This window comes from Calonectris borealis, chromosome Z, assembly GCF_964195595.1.
Source record: "Calonectris borealis chromosome Z, bCalBor7.hap1.2, whole genome shotgun sequence".
NCBI lineage: Eukaryota > Metazoa > Chordata > Aves > Procellariiformes > Procellariidae > Calonectris > Calonectris borealis.
In genome coordinates this window covers 80,244,536-80,263,921 of record NC_134352.1, presented here as the reverse complement: position 1 = coordinate 80,263,921, position 19,386 = coordinate 80,244,536, and the positions used below count along the sequence as shown (strand labels likewise).

At 36.7% G+C, this 19,386-nt stretch overlaps 1 long non-coding RNA gene across 1 annotated transcript in view; it reads left to right on the top strand.

Annotated features, from left to right (window-relative positions):
* LOC142075358 (uncharacterized) overlaps positions 1 to 9,358 on the top strand; it is an 85,640-nt gene extending 76,282 nt beyond the window's left edge. The window contains exons 4-5 of the long non-coding RNA XR_012670857.1: positions 17 to 124; positions 5,832 to 9,358. This is a non-coding gene — a long non-coding RNA (uncharacterized LOC142075358). The remainder of the gene's footprint in view (positions 1 to 16; positions 125 to 5,831) is intronic.
* The last annotated feature ends 10,028 nt before the right edge of the window (positions 9,359 to 19,386 follow it).

The window sequence follows — 19,386 nt, the reverse complement described above, 5'->3', positions numbered from 1 at the left end:
TTTTATTGTCTTTCAGCTGTGTTAACATCTTATTCCAATTTGAGAAAGGTGAATATTAGAAACTTTTGATTAAAGGAGGATGTGACCATAAAATCAGAGTTTTGAAGTGGAAAGCTATGGACAGGTAAAAAAATTTATGAGCATTTTGTTTAATTTTTTTGTTGATTGTTTATTCTAAGTGGAAGTTATATAATTTGACCACGAACAACTAAATGGAACAGTTGGATAGACCTGGTTTCTATTCAGCTAAGGAGTGTGATTCACTGTTCATTGAATAGTGCCAATATTTAAGTTTCTTGAGTATTTGTGAAGAGACGGAATTGAGTTGGGTGGCTTAATGGCTCTTAAGCTTTGTAGGACATTTGGAGAGCTAGTGTGAGGACTTTCTGTTAGCAAGAAGTACCCTTCTCTGTACCATAATGAACAATAATTGATCAATATGACATGGAAATGTGTTTTTGTTATTATTAGCTTCTCCTGTGGAAGGATAAAAGGAGTGCAAGTACTTCTACAAAGACCATTAGGTAAATGGACTAGAAGTATCAACTGTTAGATTGAATGGGTAACTCCAGAGCTTGAAGAAGTCGAGTTTCTAAGCAACTGAATTTGGTAGATGGCATCACACCCACTTACACAGCAAAAAGGACCTGGAAAACAAATGGTTCAGAACCAAGTTGCATTAGCAGGTCAAGCAGCTAGTGACAGATGAGTAGGGAGACGGAAAAGGGGGTAGTAAGCAACAAGGGAGAAAGGAATTGAAGAATTCTGCAAATAGAAATTTCTGCTATTCCTAGAGACTAAGGGTGGAATATGTGAAGGATATCTCTGCAGACTCATCTGGTCAAATGGAAAATTAGTTTAGAATGCACTTTTGGATGGCTGCTGGGCCCCAACACTAAACAGTCCTAATCTAAAAGTGTTAATCATAATAATTATGGAATATAAACACTGTAGATAGAAGGGTAGAAGACTTGTAAGGCTAAAATATTAAAATCCATAGGTGTGAACCATTTAGAAAGGACTAGTTTAGCAAAAGAAAATAAACACTGGCAATCTCTGTCAAAAATGGTACTATGTGTTCCTTAGTAAGTTATGATTCAGAAGAAAAATGATCAGGTGAAGAAAGAAAATAATGTAAGGAAATTTTAGAAATAAACTTCTGGTTTGGTAAGTTGTGTATGATACAGTGATTGGGATGCTGCACTTGTAAAAGGTTTGGTGACTTGCCCTGGGGAGTAGGTGTGGGTGAGAAGGAGAATCTGTGAAGCTCTGTTAAGTCCTGGCATTTTAAAAGTTGGCAAGTTGTCAGAGAGGTCAGCTAGATTACTCAGGAATCAATGTACTAATGCAAAAGAGGAGTGTAAATAACAAAGAACCCAGAAATTCTTATCCATTTAGCACAAAATCAAAATAGAGGGAACACAGGGAATATTATTAACCTGATTGCTGTCTTCTGCTACCTCAGTCTGCATTGGGATGGGAAGAGAGGGAACATTTCAGTGGACTGAATTCAGGTTGGAATATTGGAAACTCTGGTTAGAAATCAGGAGAAAAGTGTCATAGTGAAGATGATCAAACATAGGAACAGAAAAGCTGTGGATTTTCCATCTTTGGAGTTATTCAGAACTCAACTGGACAAGGCCCTCAGCAACTTGATTTAGATGGACCTGCTTTAGGGGTGTGGGGAGGTTGGACCGGAAACATCCAGAGGTCCTTTCCAATTTAATTATTCTAAGATTTTTGATTCTCTAATCAGGACAGCAAAAGACACAGCAGTGGTAGGATCTTGCATAAGAAACACAAGAAACTGGAATTTTTCTGTCTTAGCTTTGCTTGATGAAAACTGATTGCAAGATTGCAAAATTGGAATTTTAAACCAACGTTTATAACTAAACTTAGGAAGAACACGGTTGACAAAAAGGGAGAAGAGGTGTACTTTTTTCTGAATCATCAACATTTTGGAAGAAAATTGTTTTGAATCACTGAGTGTGATGTTAGAGGCATGTAGGTTGGAAGGGGCCTCTAAAGTAAATCTAGTTCAACTTCATGGTCTAGCAGATCAAACAAAAGAAGTGGTAGCTGATATCTCTCACTGACCAAAAACATTTGTAACAGTAATAGAAATTGTATCAATTACTTAAGAGATAGGAATGGTAGAATTGTCAATAATAATCATAGAATCATAGAATCATAGAATCATAGAATCATAGAGGTTGGAAAAGACCTCTAAGATCATCATGTCCAACCGTCAACCCAACACACCATGTCCACTAAATAATACAACAAAGGCAAACCTTTTCAGTGCATATTTCCCTTCTGTGTTTGGGAAAAGCTGAAAAATGTAGTCACATCATATGATGATATGCTTTCAGCTCCAAGAGTTGGCTAAGCAGCATGTTAAACCACTGCTACTAAGTTTGATGTATTTGCATTAACATAACTGATAGTTTATACCAAAGAACTTTAAAAGAACTGTCTGACACCATCTCTGAGCTCTCTATGTCAATTTTCACAACATTTTGGAACACTGGATATAATTCGGAAAACTGGATACAAAAGTGCTGATGTTTTCACCATGGTAAACAGGAAACCTGAATAACTCTATATATTTAGGAAAGATTCACTCTTACTTACTTTATGTAAAGTGGATTCCATCTAACTAACGTAACATCTTCATTTGAGAGGAGCATATGTTAAATTAATAAATACAGCAGTGCTGGTACAGTGATCTTAGATGTCAGTGAGGCTTTTGATTTGAGGCTATACAACATTTGATTAAATAATTTAAACAGTTAGAATCAATACAATAAATAGGTTTAAAAGAATGCACAGATGTATTTTACTGTAAATAGTTTTGTTTGCAGTCAGATCCTATGCCATTGATAATGTTTATCATGAGTGACAGAGCTGAAGCCTCGAGACTTCAATTCGAGAAAAGTTGAGTAGCTTCAAGTAGCGCTGAGAAGCTCAGGGGTGATCTTATCCATGTGTATGAATACCTGATGGAAGGGCATAAAGAAGACAGAGTCTAACTCCGGTCAGTGGTACCCAGTGACAGGACAGGAACCACTGGGCACAAAGTGAAAAAAACCAAGAAATTTCCTTTAAACATAAGAAAAATACGGATTTTATGTTAATCAAGCACTGGAACAGATTCCCCAGGTTTCCAGAGAATGTGTGGAGTCTCCATTGCTGGAAATATTAAAAACCCAGCTGGACAATGTCCTGAGAAACCTGTTCTATTTGACCAGGCTTCGAGCAGGGCGGTTGGCCTAGGTGACCTCCAGACATGCTTTCAAACCTCAGCTATTTTGTGATTCTGCAAAGTCTTAATCAAGTCTGATGATAAGACAAAGATAAGTCAGTGCTACAGAACTTGATCAACTAGGCAAAAATAAATATAATTGCTTTAATATTCAGTCAAAAATTGGCATCAAAGGATAAGCAAAGTAGGTCATAATTCCCTGTCTCAGAAAGAAATAACTCTGAAAAAATTTGAGGGTACTGGTGGCTAAACAATGAAAATAAATCTCGGTACCATCGTAGGGACCAGTGGTAAAGAGAACCAATATAAGAACTAGCCCAGATAAACAGGAAGATCTTGAGAAGGAGGACAAGGGTTAGATGATCTTCACATTTAGCAAACCATAAGGATAAGACCTTGAAGAAGAATGAGTGAGCCACATCACATTAATGGCTTCCCCTTACAGATGGGGTCTTTGTTCTGGATTATGTTGTGCCTCATTCCTTTGTTCTGCAGCCTTGCAGGATGGCATATGGCCCTACGTGTTTTATACCAGACATAGTCTATTTAATCTTTTCAGTAACAATTAAGTTTCTATCTTAGCTGGTTCACAGATTATTATATCAGAACTATTAAACCGGTGGGTTGTTTTTCTTCCACCTCAGTTTAGCTATTTTTTTGTTGTTGTTTAAAACAAACACTTGTCTCTGTGGTGCAGCACATACCAATATAGAACAGAATTACAATGTACTTCCAGCCAAAATCAGTTTATTGTCTATTTCAGTGGTTTTCTTATGGTAGCAATTATTCTCTGTAAGCCTGCAAGCAAGCAGCAGAAATCTGAAATCATCAAAGAGTTTTTATCTGCAGCAATTTCAAAAATGGCAGGTAGCTGATAGTTTAAACTTTAGTTCTCCGCAGTAGAGCAGTGTGAGAACTGGAGAATGCCATCTGCCTTCAACAGCTAGTTTTAAATGTTCAGGAATCAGGCTTGTGTTGCCATTGTTCGTATGTGCTAGTTAAATCAAGCTGCCATGGCACAGCAACAAATTAGTTACCCGTAGCAAAAAATGATGAGTGAACCCCATTGTTTTGAGGGTCACAACTGGGTTGAACAGGTACATTCTCAGCTCTACCAAGTAGGCCTTTTCTATCGTACTCACAACAACTCTCTATTAAACCAGAGGAAGACTCATTGGAAGAGTATTTAATAGTGCCCTTATTTAACATAATATAATATTTCTAATATATCCTCATGAGAATAACAGATTTTGTATATGTATAGTAGGAGAATTGCAGTGGGTTTAATGCAATAAAAAAAACCCCAAACAAACAAAAAGCCCAAACCCATCTTCTCCTAAATTCCCAGAACTGGGATTGATTACTCTGGTAATCCATAACACCATGGTGATTTTAGAGGGGTAACATAAAACATTCTAGTTTACCACTATTATATTTCTATCAGTGATGGCCAAGTCCCTTTCATGAACGTGAGAAGAAAATCAAGTCCCAGATTTAAAAAAAATGAACTGGAATTCTAAAAGGAGAATCTTTAGGGTACTTCCACCCCTGAAAAGAAAGGAAATCAGTGTTGTTTTTCTGCTATATATTTTTTTGAAGCATCAGAAATGGCCCATGATATAGAAGACAGGCACCTGCGCTGTGCAGTGTCAATCAGATCCCTTTATTACAGGACTTGCTCATGTGCTCAACTTCGTACTGCACCCCAGTCCCTGTCTCTGACTTGGACAGATCAACAGAAACATTGGGATGTTTTTGGCTTTTCTCCTTGCTATGGTCAATGATGACCTACTGAGAACATCTGGTCATACTACTTGATATTTCATAGCATTTAGATATTTGTAACATCTTGATTTCTCCCAGTATTTGCTCACAGCACAGTATGAATTGAATTTAATGCTGTGATCTAAGTTAAGTCACCAGGATAAAACTAGAATATATAAAGGCAAACTAACAACCTGTGTAGCCTGTGAAAACTACAGGAGAATAGAATTTTGTTTTGGTTTAGTTTGTTTGGTTGGTTTTTTTAGTTTAAACGGTTCCTTTTAAAAGACAATGGAATTTTTTTGGATCTTTTTTTCTGAATCTGAATGTTTTCTTGTTCTTTCATTCTTGAAACAATTTTCAAAGAAATTCTATAGAATTTTTTTTCTTTTGAATTTCTATTTTGAGAAGAATCTTCTGAATAAATTTTACCTGAACTCAAATAACATATTTTATATTTAAAAATAGATACTCCAGTTTGAATTATTGATCCAAATAATAAAAAAATATTTTTTTCTTTATAAAACCTATTACTGTTTAATTATTTATACCTAAAAATATCTTCCCGTGGAAATTTCTGGTTTTGAATGAACCAAATTTTTTTTTAGTTAAGGAACTGTTCTGCACAAAAATTATCAACTGTGTCCAAAAATTGTGCAGCTCATTTAGAATGATAAGATAACACAAAGAATCCCAAAGTGATTTAACAAAATTAGGTGAAAGGACTAATGGTTATTTTTTGATAAAAAGGAAATAATGCAGAATGGAAGGAGCAAACTGAATTGTTCCTGTACTCTGCTAGGGTCTAAAGATGGGAGAAGAGAAGAATCCTGCCTATTTGGGTGAATGGCTCAACAGAAAGAAGTGCTCAGAAAGACCTCAGCTGTAGAAGCCATACAAGAACAGGAAAGAAAATTTCACCTGGAGTAATGTATTCCATTTTGGTTACCCGGCGAGACAAACACATGATATTGTGGAAAGAAAATGTCTTTAAACTAAAGGAATATAAAAAAAGCTTTCCTCTCCAAAATAACTGTGTATTTTTAAAGGAATGTTGTATAGAAATGAGTAAAGTGCTCTTATTTTGATTTCTTTTAATGGAAACATATGGAAATATTCAGCAAAATTCAAAGGCAGCTCATTTAAAAAAATATGGAACTCATTTCCACCAGATACAATTTGGTGCAAACATTTTTGTAGGGGTCATATAAATATCTGCAGTTATATTAAAGAGTATTATATAGGAGTTATCTTGATTTTGAGCAAAATCCAAACTCTACCTGTTTGAAATTAGTGAAACTTGCCCCCACAGGGACAAAGTTTTAGTATTTCCAAGAAAATGTAAAATTGACTTTTTCAAACCTGATTTTACTTCAAAAGCAAAAGCAACACAACAACTAAGGTCATGTTCACTACGAATTTTATATATAAATGGAGGGAGAGAGAGAAAGCCCTAGCAGCAAAATATCCACAAAATTGTTACTAGTAATATTTTCACAAACATTCTTTCAAACTTTCAGTTCTTTGTTTTGCAACAGGAAAAAAGAGAGATTGAACTTTCTCATATGGTTTCCATTATTTTCAGTTTCAGAGGTGTTAGAAATATAGCTGCAAACATTACATCCTGTCAAGTTCTTTTTCAGGAGCAGATGACAGCAGAAAGTCAGGAAGAAGTAACCAGCAAACAAAACACACACACCAAAAACTTTCTTAAACTTTCTTAAATAGCATAAAATCTTGAATTCACTTTGGTATTTGGAAAATGTTTTTAACCCAAGTGCTGTTTCCTGTTCTTATCTCCATAACCTGAAAAAAATGTGATTCTATGCCCCCCTCCAAAAACATCTGAAACCCATCTCACTTTATGATTCACCCAAAACTTTCCTCATTACAATTCTGTTTCCTTTCTTTATACAATACCTTTTATCATACGCTGAAGGGTGATGGCTTAAAAGTCACGCCTAAGGGTTGAATTACTTAGACTCCCTTGAGCCACAGGTTCAAATTCTGGCAGGGTTGACTCAATTCTGCCTCCTTTCAAGGGAAAGAAATTGAATTCCGTGCAGGTCATTCTGTGAGAGTCTTTCAGGGAAGAGCAAAATTGCAACTAATATCCAGCCTGCTTTCTGGAAACATTAAAGCTTTCTGTCAGAAGGAAGTTTTCCCCAGCATCTTTCACTAGTGTTTCCTCCTCTGTCACTTCAGTGCTGCACCTTCACCACTGTTGTTCACTTAGCAATCACACTCTACCAGGAGTTGCATAGATCTGGTGTGGTTATACAGGACCAGGTAACACACTGCCTTTAATTCCAGCCCTGATTTCTTTATCTGTTTTGTTAAAGTTTTACTAACACTCACTATTTCCTAAATTTTAATGTGATTTTTCTTTCAAAACTCCAAAAGAGGAGACAAAAGTCAATCACTGAAAATCTTACCTTTAATTATAAGAAAACCGAGAGGTTTTTTTCTTTCACACCTGCAAAAAAAGATCTTGAAACTGTGAAGCACGCACACCTCAAGGGGTCAGCAGCAGAATGATAAATAAGGACAGCCTCAAACCTATCATTTTAAAATTGTGTGGTTTTCAGCAGTCTTTCATGGTTTGTAAACGCTTTGGGCTGGCAGCTCTGTGGAGTGATGACAAGGATGCAATCAGCAGCAGAAGGTAGCCCAGGTTGTAAAAGGTGTTGGCATCCCGTAGGAAGAATGGCATCACAGAGCCAGGCAGCTTCGGAAGCAAAGTCAGTGCTTAAACTTGACTGACATTTCCCATATCTGGACTCTTTTTCCAACTGGTAACAATATTGCCAGTTCTCAAAAGTTCAGGCAGGAATTTTCCATGCTGGCAGCCTGTGTCAGGCAGATATTGCATGGAAAATACTACAATAAATGGTCATGTCATTTCTGAAAACAAGCTTAGGGGAAAAACCCAAGGCTTTACTCATTTGTAAAGAATATTCTCATAAAAGTCTCTTCTGAGAAGCATCCTGACCTTTGCTTGTTAAAAAGATTTGAAATTTTACAAATTATCTTCTCATCATTTGTGTGAAAATTTGCCTAAGTTTGCTTGATCCATTGAAACATTATTTTCAGAAGTTTGGCAAAAACATGCTAGAGCTTGCTAACCCACTAATTGATAACTGACCTGCAAAAAATATACTTTATCTTATTACAGAATTACTATTTTCAGGATTACTGTTGCCTCATCCCCTGAAACCTCTAAATATTCTATCTTGGGGTAACGGAGCTGAAGAGAATTTCCCTGGAGTCACAACCTCCAGCGACCAGTGACCAGAACTGACCTCTTTGGTAGGGTGCTGGGAAAAGAGGATATAGACTAAAGCAAATTCAAAGGGGTGAAGTTCAGGGATTGGGTTAAAAAAGTAAGTATAAGGGATAACTGAAAATACACACTGTATGTCTATGACGTATAATATTTGTGTCAGATAGACAATTTTTACCTCTCTATAGAAAGGGTGGCAGCCACCTATGCTGTTTTCATACATTCTGCAACCTAATTGAGGGATACACTTCCCAAGAGTGGAAATAATTGTTTTTGGAGGAAATTGCCTTTTCTGGTGCCTGAGGTTGACTCCCCACCACCATCTTCCTGAAGGGCCCATGCCTTTCTCCTGTTATATCAGGTTTAATAAACATAAGCATAGAGAAATACTTTCATGCTCACCAGGAAAGATAACTCCCCCACCAAGGGAATACTGTTTCCTTAGCACCTTCTGAAGCCAACTTCTGGCTTCCTCTTCTTCTAGTTGATGCCTCAGACTTGACTCATGTACAAAGAGTCCAGGTGAGTGGGAAGGAAGATGGTATCTCATATAGCCTTCCTCTGCCTTAAGGGTCTACTGTGTGGCCCACTAGGTTGTGCATACTTCTGGTTCATAGGACTTGGTCTTTTGTTCAATAAAACAGTGCCAGAGGTATAGAGGGCAAATGTTGGGCTATGACAGTAGATTACTTCCCTAGAAAAGACATATTATTTCATATTTTTGGTTCGTAAATCTGCAATTATCAATAGATTCTGTTTGTGCATGCCTACATGTGTTTGTGTCAGTTGTAACAATATTTTAGGTAAACACAATCACTTCAACCCATAGGCCAACATTTAAAAAAGTTGTTTCTGCTCTACTGTGAGAACTGTGCCCATATATGACTGTTTTTGGTACTCGTTCAAATGTTTTAAACCCAACAGATGTCCTTTTTTTGTGAGCATAGGAAATGGAGAAAATAAATAGACTGTTTAATATGATCTGATTCTATTTTAAAATACAATTAAATTGGGGGAAAAAATCCAGAATAAACATTTAAAGGGTTTGGTAATAGTGTTCAGTACCTTTTTTCCTCTAGATCACTCAGTGTTTTTTCCCCAGCCTAAGCCAAGGGAAAGTTGCAAACAACCGATGGCGGTTTCATGGTTCCCAATTCAGAAGTGAGTGGTTGTGGTCCAGTCATGAGGTGTGCACATTCCTGCACTGTGCTAGCTATCCAAAAGTACAGAGACCAAAAACTAAAGACCAAAGAGCATTTCAATTCTGAGACATGATGTCTTAAAGTCAAAATTCAGGCATATTTTCAGGACATTAGGAAAAGATCTTGCACTCTGTTTCTGCTTGTGGGTAGAAAACCTCAGCTTGTATAGCTGCTACAGTAACATCTTTTATCAGTTTATAATTTACCTTACCTCTTGGGGGGCCATGAGAAGCAAGATATAACTTAAACTGTAAGTCACCCTCCTTGACTCCCAGAAAATGTGAGGATTGCACAGTTGGTTTCAAGCTAATGTTCAAAACTGATCATTGATTTTTCAATTAGTTGTCTCATTAATGATATCCAGCTTAAAATTAACCTACTATTTTGCTCTAAAATTTTGAAATATGGAGAATGTAGAAATTATACTGAAGCACAAAGGAGAGCACTCTTAGGAATGGAAGAGAAAGAAGTGTGTGCCAGGTATCGGGCTACATCAGAAGACTGAAATCTTCCTAAGCATAGAGCTTCAAGTGAGTAATTGACTTTCTGATCATTGTTTTCTCTTTCTGCTTGATTCTCAATTACAATTGCAAGCCAAAAATGACAAAGATGTTACAATTAGCCTTTCTTTAGTTTCATGTGTACTAACTCACAGTACAGGAATTGTGGGATGGAAGATGAGGAAACGATTTGAAGACCTTGCAGATTTAAGCTACCTATGCTGATAAATCCTTTTCCCAAAGACCTCCTAGAACTGTTTATGTCAACCTAAATGTCACTTTACCTTATGTTTATTTAATATTAAGCATTTTATTTGTGCTTCCTGATAGTATGGACCCAAATGGGCATCACTGAAAGGGAAAGGTATCGGTGTTCCAGTGTTAAGAAGTTCATAAAGCCCTGTTTACATTGTTTTGTTGATATTTTCCACATGCCATCCAAGTAGCCGAGAAAGGAATGTGACAAAATCTTTTTTTATTTTTACAGTTAACCACTATAATGTCCCTCCAGCGCTATAAGTAAAAAGACAGAGGATAATACTTTTTTCCCACTATCCTAATGAGAGCTGAGAATGCCTGCATTTCCTCTGCTAGTTCTTTTAGCCAGCAGCTATTGCAATATGCCTATAAGGAGAAACTCAAACAGACAGAACAGAAACTCAAAGAGGGAAAGATACATAGAAAATATCTCATCATCATCCAATTTCACGGAAACAATTTAAAGATAACTAGCTTGTAAGTGATTGGGGTTGTATTGCTTTTAACTACAGCCACCTGTTTCCAAAAGAGGAAGAATGAGTTCTTGGCTAAAGCTTGGCTAAAACAGTATCTAGCTAAAGTTGGATATCTTGGCTCTTTTCCTAGAACAGCTACAGGCTTCCTGCAGGACCTCATAGCATTTCTTACACTTCCTGGGAATTATTTTCTTCATCTCTGTCCGCTTACATGCCTGTCATTAGTTAATGAGAAGCTCTCTAATATAGGGCAAGTAGAAAAGTAATTTTTTGATAGGACAGCAAAGTGATGGCAAATGTGGTACACCAATCAGGGCATCAGAATCCATGGAGACAGTGGTGGTATTTTTTAATGATAAAAACTCTACTCTTACCTTCTGGAATGGAGATGATCCTGGATCATTGAGGTAGTTTTGTAACAGTAAACTGAGGCATATAGACACTAGTACACATTTGTACTTTTTAAAGTATGTTTTATATTCATTTATACTCCTGAAATGCCACACATCTAATAGAGAGAAACCATCAAGCCATGACTTAGTTCCTATCTCTGGCATTTTTGGGGGCCCTAGAGCCCTTGGGGTCACTTCATTTCTCTGAGATTTTCTTTTCCTCCCCTGCTTTTTCTCCCTGACAAAGTTCTCTGGGCTGTGGTTTCTCTTCTACATTGGCCTTTCATATTTTCTTTAGTCTTGAACTCCCCTCTAGTTTGATAGATCTGTCAATATGAAGATGTTGTACTGCATAACAGCTGCAGAGATGTTAGGTTCCTCTATCCTTGACAAGATTTTAAAAATCCTTGCGGGTTCCGAAGGGGAGGGATGATGGAAGGAATCATGATTTTATACACTTATTTATTCATTCTTTCATTCACTCACAGATATTACTGACTAGTTTCAGTGTATACCCTGGAGTTCCAACACATGTTCTTAACAGATGTTTTATTATCTGATCTTTTGTTATATTCATCCAAACTGCCACAACAGTCACCCCCCTTTTATCTCCTTCTACCCCAAATTAAATAAAAAGAAAATAAACTCTTCATAATCATACATAGTGTTGGGTTACTCTGACTCAGAAATCACTCCTTCCAGGTGCAATTATAACCAACTCTTATCTTTACAAAATCTACTGTACGAGCTTAGTGACTTGAGATGTAATGTGTTCTGATTTCTGAAGGCTCAGACTTGGATTTTCAGGAAAACAGGAATTACACTTTCAGGACAGTTATCTCGTCTTGCTTTCTGGCCCTAAAAAGGAGTAAGACAGGTTGTTTTTAAAGTATGTTTAAATATTTTGGAGTAAACTCTTTCTCAGTCTGCTTCATGGATCTTACCCTGATAGGCTCCATAGTTTCTCTCATATAACCCATACATCATCCTTCAGGAGAGGAACCCTGTGATTCAGCATGGTGTGGGTTACACAAGAAGTTTGTCCCCTTGATCTTTTTGTTTCTGATTCAACCCTCTTTCTACCACCACTTTTGTGTTGACATTGTTGGTTATCTGAGCATGCATGGCACTGGAAGGTGACAGTATGAAAACAGTTATTTGTAGGCGGTTCAAGCTCTCCTTGAATTTTATTGGTCTTATAACAGCATCTGCTTTTACATTGAAGTACCTTCATTTATTCACCTAACTTTGAAAACATTTGCTTAAGTGATTTTTCTGTATTGACTTAGCAAGTTAATAGCAGAGGAGGAAGGCAGTCCTTTGCTTTATCCATCAAAGTACCATTCCCACTTCCTGTCTCAGGCTGTCATTGGAAAAAGCAAAGTTATTAATACTAGCTACATTTAGATTTCTCTAACATAATTTTCATACTCGTGTGCATTGGATATTACTTATTTTATTGCTTATAGAAATCTAGAAACAATCCTAAACCTAGGTACTAACAACCACAAGATATTCATATCAATATCATCCTTGTCTTGCTAAAGTTTGGAAACATCTCTGAGATTTCTTTGAGCTGTTCATACCTTTTTTTACAATATTTATAAATTTATTATATAAAATAATATTTGGCATTTTAAATAATATTTACTTTTTTAAAAATTTACAACAGCATACAAAACTTACTTTGAGCCAAGAGACAAAAATCACTTCTATCTAAATTGTCAAATATGAGATAGAATCACGAGGGTACCAAAAAAACAAAGAAAAGAAAATTGAGAATGTCATGAAACTTTAAAATTATATGTGTTTGGAAAAGGGTTAATAAAAAAAAAAAAGATAAATTATACATTAAAATGTTCGATAAAAATACATTAAGTTCTGTTAGAACATTTGTCAGTGGAGAATTCTTTTTTTTAGCTAGGACATTTTTGGCCACATGTTCTTGCTTTCTATAGAAATTGTACAATTTTTTTGTACTTAAAAAATTAAAATACTAAAAGAACTATTTCTTTTTTTTCCTAAATGTCTATGGGAGATATATATAAGCATTGCCAATATTCATTTCCCTAAGAACTTGATTTCTCTAGACAAATTTTATTTGCCATTTGGCCTACATTTTACTTGAGCATGTTCACAGTCTCTTATAACAAAGGACATTTATTTCTCATGAAAGACATGAACTACAACAAATAATCTCCGTAACAGATATTTCACTAGATTTGAGAGCTTGTATTTGCAATGTCCATGCTCCCAAAGGCACATAAGATACATTATGCTTTCCAAAAGAGACACAAGATGACAATCCCTTTGACAAACCAAACAAGAATCAAAGTTTCAAGCTGTGGTCATTAATTTGGGGCACTTCCATTTCTGAACATTAAGGCACTGAACTAGAGGCACTTAAGGCAGGAGAAATTAAGAAAAAGCTGTACAGCTTTTGCACAATTCTGGGTCAAAATCCTGCCAAGTCTTGAAATATAAAATTTGGGTTAAACCAGGAAGTTTAAATTGATGCTATATGATGGTAAAAGATGATTATGTGTATGTATTCAAAACTTCTGTGCACTTACGATTTCTGTTAAATTAAAAGTATGTAGAATCCCAGAAATAAAGTCCTTCCCAAGAGTATACAGAGAATGTAATCATTTTGTACCAGGTACTGCTAAGATAAATGTTGATTTTATGTTGATAGCTTTAAGCAAGCAGTCATTTCTCAGCTTTTATACAAACATCCTTCATTAGATAAGGTTCATTTGAGAAACTTTATTTTTTTTTTTATTTTTAGAGCTCCCTTGACAAGTCCATAACCTAATGCAAATGTGATTGCTATCATCTTAGCTAACACATCAGGTTGGACCCAAGATTCTCCATTAAAAGAGAAAATTGCTGACTTTCAAAACACTAACATCTCTTATTCTGCAAAGATAGACTTATATGGATTACACAAATGTCTTGTATTGTTGATGAATAAACAACAAACATTCTAGTTGGAGCACTAGCAACATTTTGTTGATTTCCAAAGTCACCAGATAGTGAATTGCATTCAGATGCCAGCCTTTTAATTTGGGACTTGTTGTGTCTTTTGAAAAAGTAAGGGTTTAGGCATGATTTATTTGAATTTTTTTTTTTTAAGCAAATTATGAGTGTGATGGACTACTTTGTAGGGAAGAATGCAGTTGTGTTGGTGATATGAGTGGTGGCAGGTATTAATTTCCCATGTTGTGATGAGAAGTGTGTTCCTCTTCTGATATTGCCAGTAAGGGGAGAAAGAAGGGAGATCATTTCTTACCACTCATGAGTGTGTCTTGTTTTGTGAGAGTCAAAACATTCTGATGTCATTCACTCTTATATGTCATTGCTCATAACCATTAATTCAAAAGAGGATTCCCCAGAAGTGCTTAGTGGTGTATATTTTTTCCACTGACAGAAGACGAAACTCTGAATGTGAATAGGCAGCTAGAAACCACTAAAGAACGTCTGATTCAAGATAAGGTTTCCACCATGGAATTCCAGTTTTTCTTGTTATAATGCTGTAGGAAAGAGAAATTTTATTAATCATCATTTTACATTTAGTTTTATATTTCTTCCTACCCTTAACAGTCACTACATTGTGATATACGGTGATCCTCTCACAACTGCTGAGAGATTATTCTGTGTCATGTTACATTATAATAGTATTTTCTAGAGGCATTATTTCCTACTTGGACTGAGGTGGTAAAGCACAGATGACAAAAACTTCTGTCATTATACATTCAAGAAGATCTCCAATACAAGCCTGAAAATTTGTACTACTGCAGAAATTATTATATGGTTCTTGTATTTTGGAGAATGCTTATTATATAAGACCTCTAAGATAGCTCCTCTCCTCAGCCTATACTTTCAAGAACAATTCCAGTCAGCTGAATAATTGAAATTTTTCCATGTCTTAGTATATTTGCTGGTAGGACTGAACCTCATCCCCCTACCCCAAACTGGACAACGGTGACAATAAAAATAACCTGATATAGAGATAAAGACACAGCAAATTTCACCACATACTACAAGGCTGATATGAGCTGGCTTCTAATCTCATTGGTGATGGTTGAAGAGAGGAATAAGTTTATTCAGGACAAAGGAATTTCCTGATTTATCCTCCACATAATAGAAACTGACACTGTAAGTTTTGACCCTCTCTGGAACCTCAGTTTCTGTTATCATGTAGAAGACTCCAGTACACAATGTTCTCAAAGGAAAACAGCAAATAAAAACCTTTAAAAATATGAAAATAAATAAATGCTGATCCTATCAACTGTTCCTTCCTACAAAGAAAACACTGATATAGCATGACATGATAAAAAACTCTTTAGAGCCTTTAAGTTGAATGGATTCTGGCTGTCTTGAATCAAGGCTGGCAGGGAATATGCTCTCCAGACTGTGGCAGATGGCATCTGTTTTGTTTGCTTGCTCGGGTTTGCTGTATGTTTCTGAGTGTTACACTATGTTCTGCTCTGTTCTGTTAAAAGGCTGAGTAGCAGAGGTTAGAAGGGTTGCTTTTTCACTTTCTGGTGGCTCCTACTATCTGGGGCTGGTGAAATTCTCTGAATGGAGAAAATATCAGGCCTTCTCTGGCAGCAATGGATTATGACCTATTGCAATGCTGTTTTGAAGAGCTGGTTGGAAAAAGCAGGGAGTGAAGCACACAGCTATCAGGGATCTTGAAGCATGAATAGAGATAAAGAAGGGTCCAGGAAGAGAAGAAAGCAGGCAAACATGTTTCCGAGGAAGGGGAAAGAAATATGAACATGGTACATATGATGTTTGTGTGCAGTGTGTTACAATCTAAGGAGTAATAAAAGTAGCCAGGTGGAGAGCAAGATTGAAGAAAAGGACCTGAAAAGCACATGCACTTTCAAGCTGGATTCCTCAGGACAAAGCTTTTTTATTTGCTTTTTTTAAAAAAATATGTATTTTAATTAAAAAAGATGTATTGCTGTAGTTAGACGACATTTAAACCCTAGGATTTATTGTCACCTGAATGGAAAAATTTCCATTCAAAGAGGAACAAGATGAATTCGGGGAGGATGGGAATCAATGTGTTATACTTTGATCTCAATGTGAACGATGTCTACTGAGAATATTTTTTTTTTCTTCCTCTAAATAAAAATTAATTACAGACTGGGGAACAGAGAGTCCTCTTCACTAGGGAGTTTTGCAACAGTTTTTGGAATATGTATTTATTCAGTGCCAGGTGTCCTCTGGAGACTAAAAAGGCTCCTTTAGTAAAGGATGTTGGACCACACAGTTTGTACTCACCATGATTTGTTTCTAAAAAGAATGCCTCACCACAGGTACTGATGATTTAGATGAGAAGGAAGGAGTTCAAAGAATGAGGAAATAACAGAGGGGGAAAAAAGCATGGTTTTTCAAGACAGACCGTCTTCTGCATCACCTTTGACATTTTTGACCCACTTACACTTTTACAGTTAATTTAAGGGTTTAGATCTTCCGTAGTGGTTGATCACAGCAGGAAGCATGCCCTGGAGGCCAAGCAGACTGGATAAAAGTTCTCCAGTGTGAAGACGACAAAGATGGCAGGGTGGCTGACTGTGAGATCCAGTACTAACGTCCCTCACGTGTTTCTTAGAAATGGGGTGCCTTTCCCACATGTGCAAAGGAACAGTCCTTTGCACAGCTCCCTGAGTCAACAGTGTACTAACAGAGGGATGCCTGACCAAGAACGACAAAAGGATGTCTGGTTCTTCTGCCAGTGTTTGAAGAGTAATCTGCTCGTGTAGGAAGCAGCATCCTTAAAATCTAGCAGAAATGTTTGAAGGGAGAACAAACTTTCCAAACATTGATGAGAGATGTAACAAAGAAAAGAGGTACAGAGAAGATCTTTTATCAGGCTATGTTTTCTATGTTCTCTAAATGGATGAAGACACTTTCCACTGAGATCTCCATTTTCATAGCTGCAATCTCTAGTGCATGCCCTTAAATTCAGTTTGGATCGAGATAGTATCTGGGATGCAATTGCCATTGTCACAGCAAATGCACATGAAGGTGATGGAGTTGGTCTGTAGCCTTTGCCCCTCACCCTCAGGAACAAGAAAGGTGGCCGGTCTTCCTGCTCTGTGGTAAAGAAACAATTTAGCCATTTGTCTGCCAACTCTGTAAGACTTTATAGCCAATCAGTCACATTGCCTTACTTTACTTTCTGCCATCCACACTTGTTTTAGGATGTACTTACACTTTTTCTCTGATGGCAAACCCATGATAAAAGGATCATCCATGTCAGCCAATTGTTCTTTTCCAGCCACAGGTCATCATCTCCTCTGTTATGATGATTCCTTTGAGAGAGGAACTGAGGAGAACATCTAAAATTTCTGAAAAAAGTACTTTGGGGAAAAAGCCTTTTTATAGCAGTTTGATTTTCTCCTGAAGTACTGAGAATTCAGCTGACTATTATCTAGAGATGACAGACTAGTAGAAATGGAGATGGCATTTTCTAAGTAGTATCTGAAATAGTGTGATAATTTTTTCCATCTTACTTCAATATCCTTGGTACTGTACAGTCATCTTCTAAAAGTGAAACCTTCCCATGTAATTTCTGTGTCCTTATCTTCTTTGATAAGGAGATGATTGGTCTTATATTTAATTCATTGACCCAGAAGTTTGTAGAAGACCTATACTGGCTGATTGTCTCTCCTGAGAACTGTTGATATTTCTTGAGACAGTTGATATGATCACTGTTTTCCACAATTTTACATCAATAAGATAGTGATACTCCTTTCTTATCTCACAGAGAATTGTGACTATAAAATCAACAGCCTTTGCATGATCTTCATGCATAATATTCTGAGTGACATGGAGTTGAGGTTTCTTGCTGAGCTCTCAGAGACCATGCCTGATCTGATAGGAAAAAAATTTGGTTATTACAGCGGGAGTGTTAGATCCAGCCAGTGACCAAGAGATGAGAGGTTTCATACCCTGAGAAACATATGTTTTTCTAATGTCTAATTTGCTTACTAACAAATGCTTAAAAAACATTATTTCCAGGTTCTTTAGAACAGTTTCCTCATTTGAATATAGAAACAGCTTATCCTTTTACTTATTAATTAATTGTAATTTTTATTCTGTTGTCCCTGTTAAATTTTTCTTCTTTTGTTCTTCAGGCAAAAGCCTTGTTTTCCTCCCTCACTCCTGACTTTTAATTACTGCTGGCTTGATTGACAGAAAAACAGGACAGAAAGATTTTTTTTTTTAAGTAAATGAAGCTGCTGCTTCTTCATCCTTAGTGACACAATGTAGCCAGCTATTAACAGGCTTTGTGTGCGTATAAGCACAAGTGAAAGGGAGCGAAAGAGAGACAGGGAACCAGAGAGGGAGAGCTTCAACATTTGATGATAAAACATAGAGCTTGAGAGAATAATCGCAAGAAAAGAAGAAAAGAAAAAAAAATAGGAATTATATGAAAAGGGAAAGTTAATTGGTATGGAAAACTAAATTCAATATTCGCTTGTGGACTGCCTTAATGGTTTAATAACTGCCAATTTTGTACACAGGCTCTGTGCAGTTGTAATAAGAATTTCATCCCCAGCTCTTACAGGGAAAAGATAAGCAAGCAAATATACTGTGGCCACTGAATGCCCTAGTACTGTGTTTTATTATGTTTACTTTATAATCCCATCATCCCCATGCCACCAGCATGCTTGAGGGGTAGTGGAGGCAGCAGTCGGCACTCCCTGTTGGCTCCCTGTCTTTCACCGCTACCCTAAGGTACTTAAGAATGACAGTATAAAGAATTTCTGTGCAGATGAGCCTGTAGATTTGGGGAATTGGCTGCTTATAGACAGGGATTCTTTTGGTAGACTTAATTCCTTTAGCAAGGGTGAAGAACCATCTGTGGGGATTCTTGTCATGTATAAGGAAGTTAGTCATGCTCTCTGCGGAGTTGAGTTTCTTGAATTTTAATGAAACCCATGTCAATCTGTCTCTTCTATACCCCTGCGTTGAAATCAGTGGTCAGCTAGTCAACAATCACAACAGTAAATCACAGCAGATAAGCCATGCAGGACAGCAATGAAGAATTTACAGTCTTGTGTTTTCCTTTTTCTTCTCTTTCTTCTTTCTTTCTTCTCTGTTTTCTTCTGTGTTTTCTTTGTTCCTTCTCTGTTTTCTTTCTTACTTCCTTTCTTTTTCTTTCTCTTTCTTTCTTTGTCTCTTTCTTTCTTTCCTTTCCTTCCTTCCTTCCCCTCTCTCTCCAC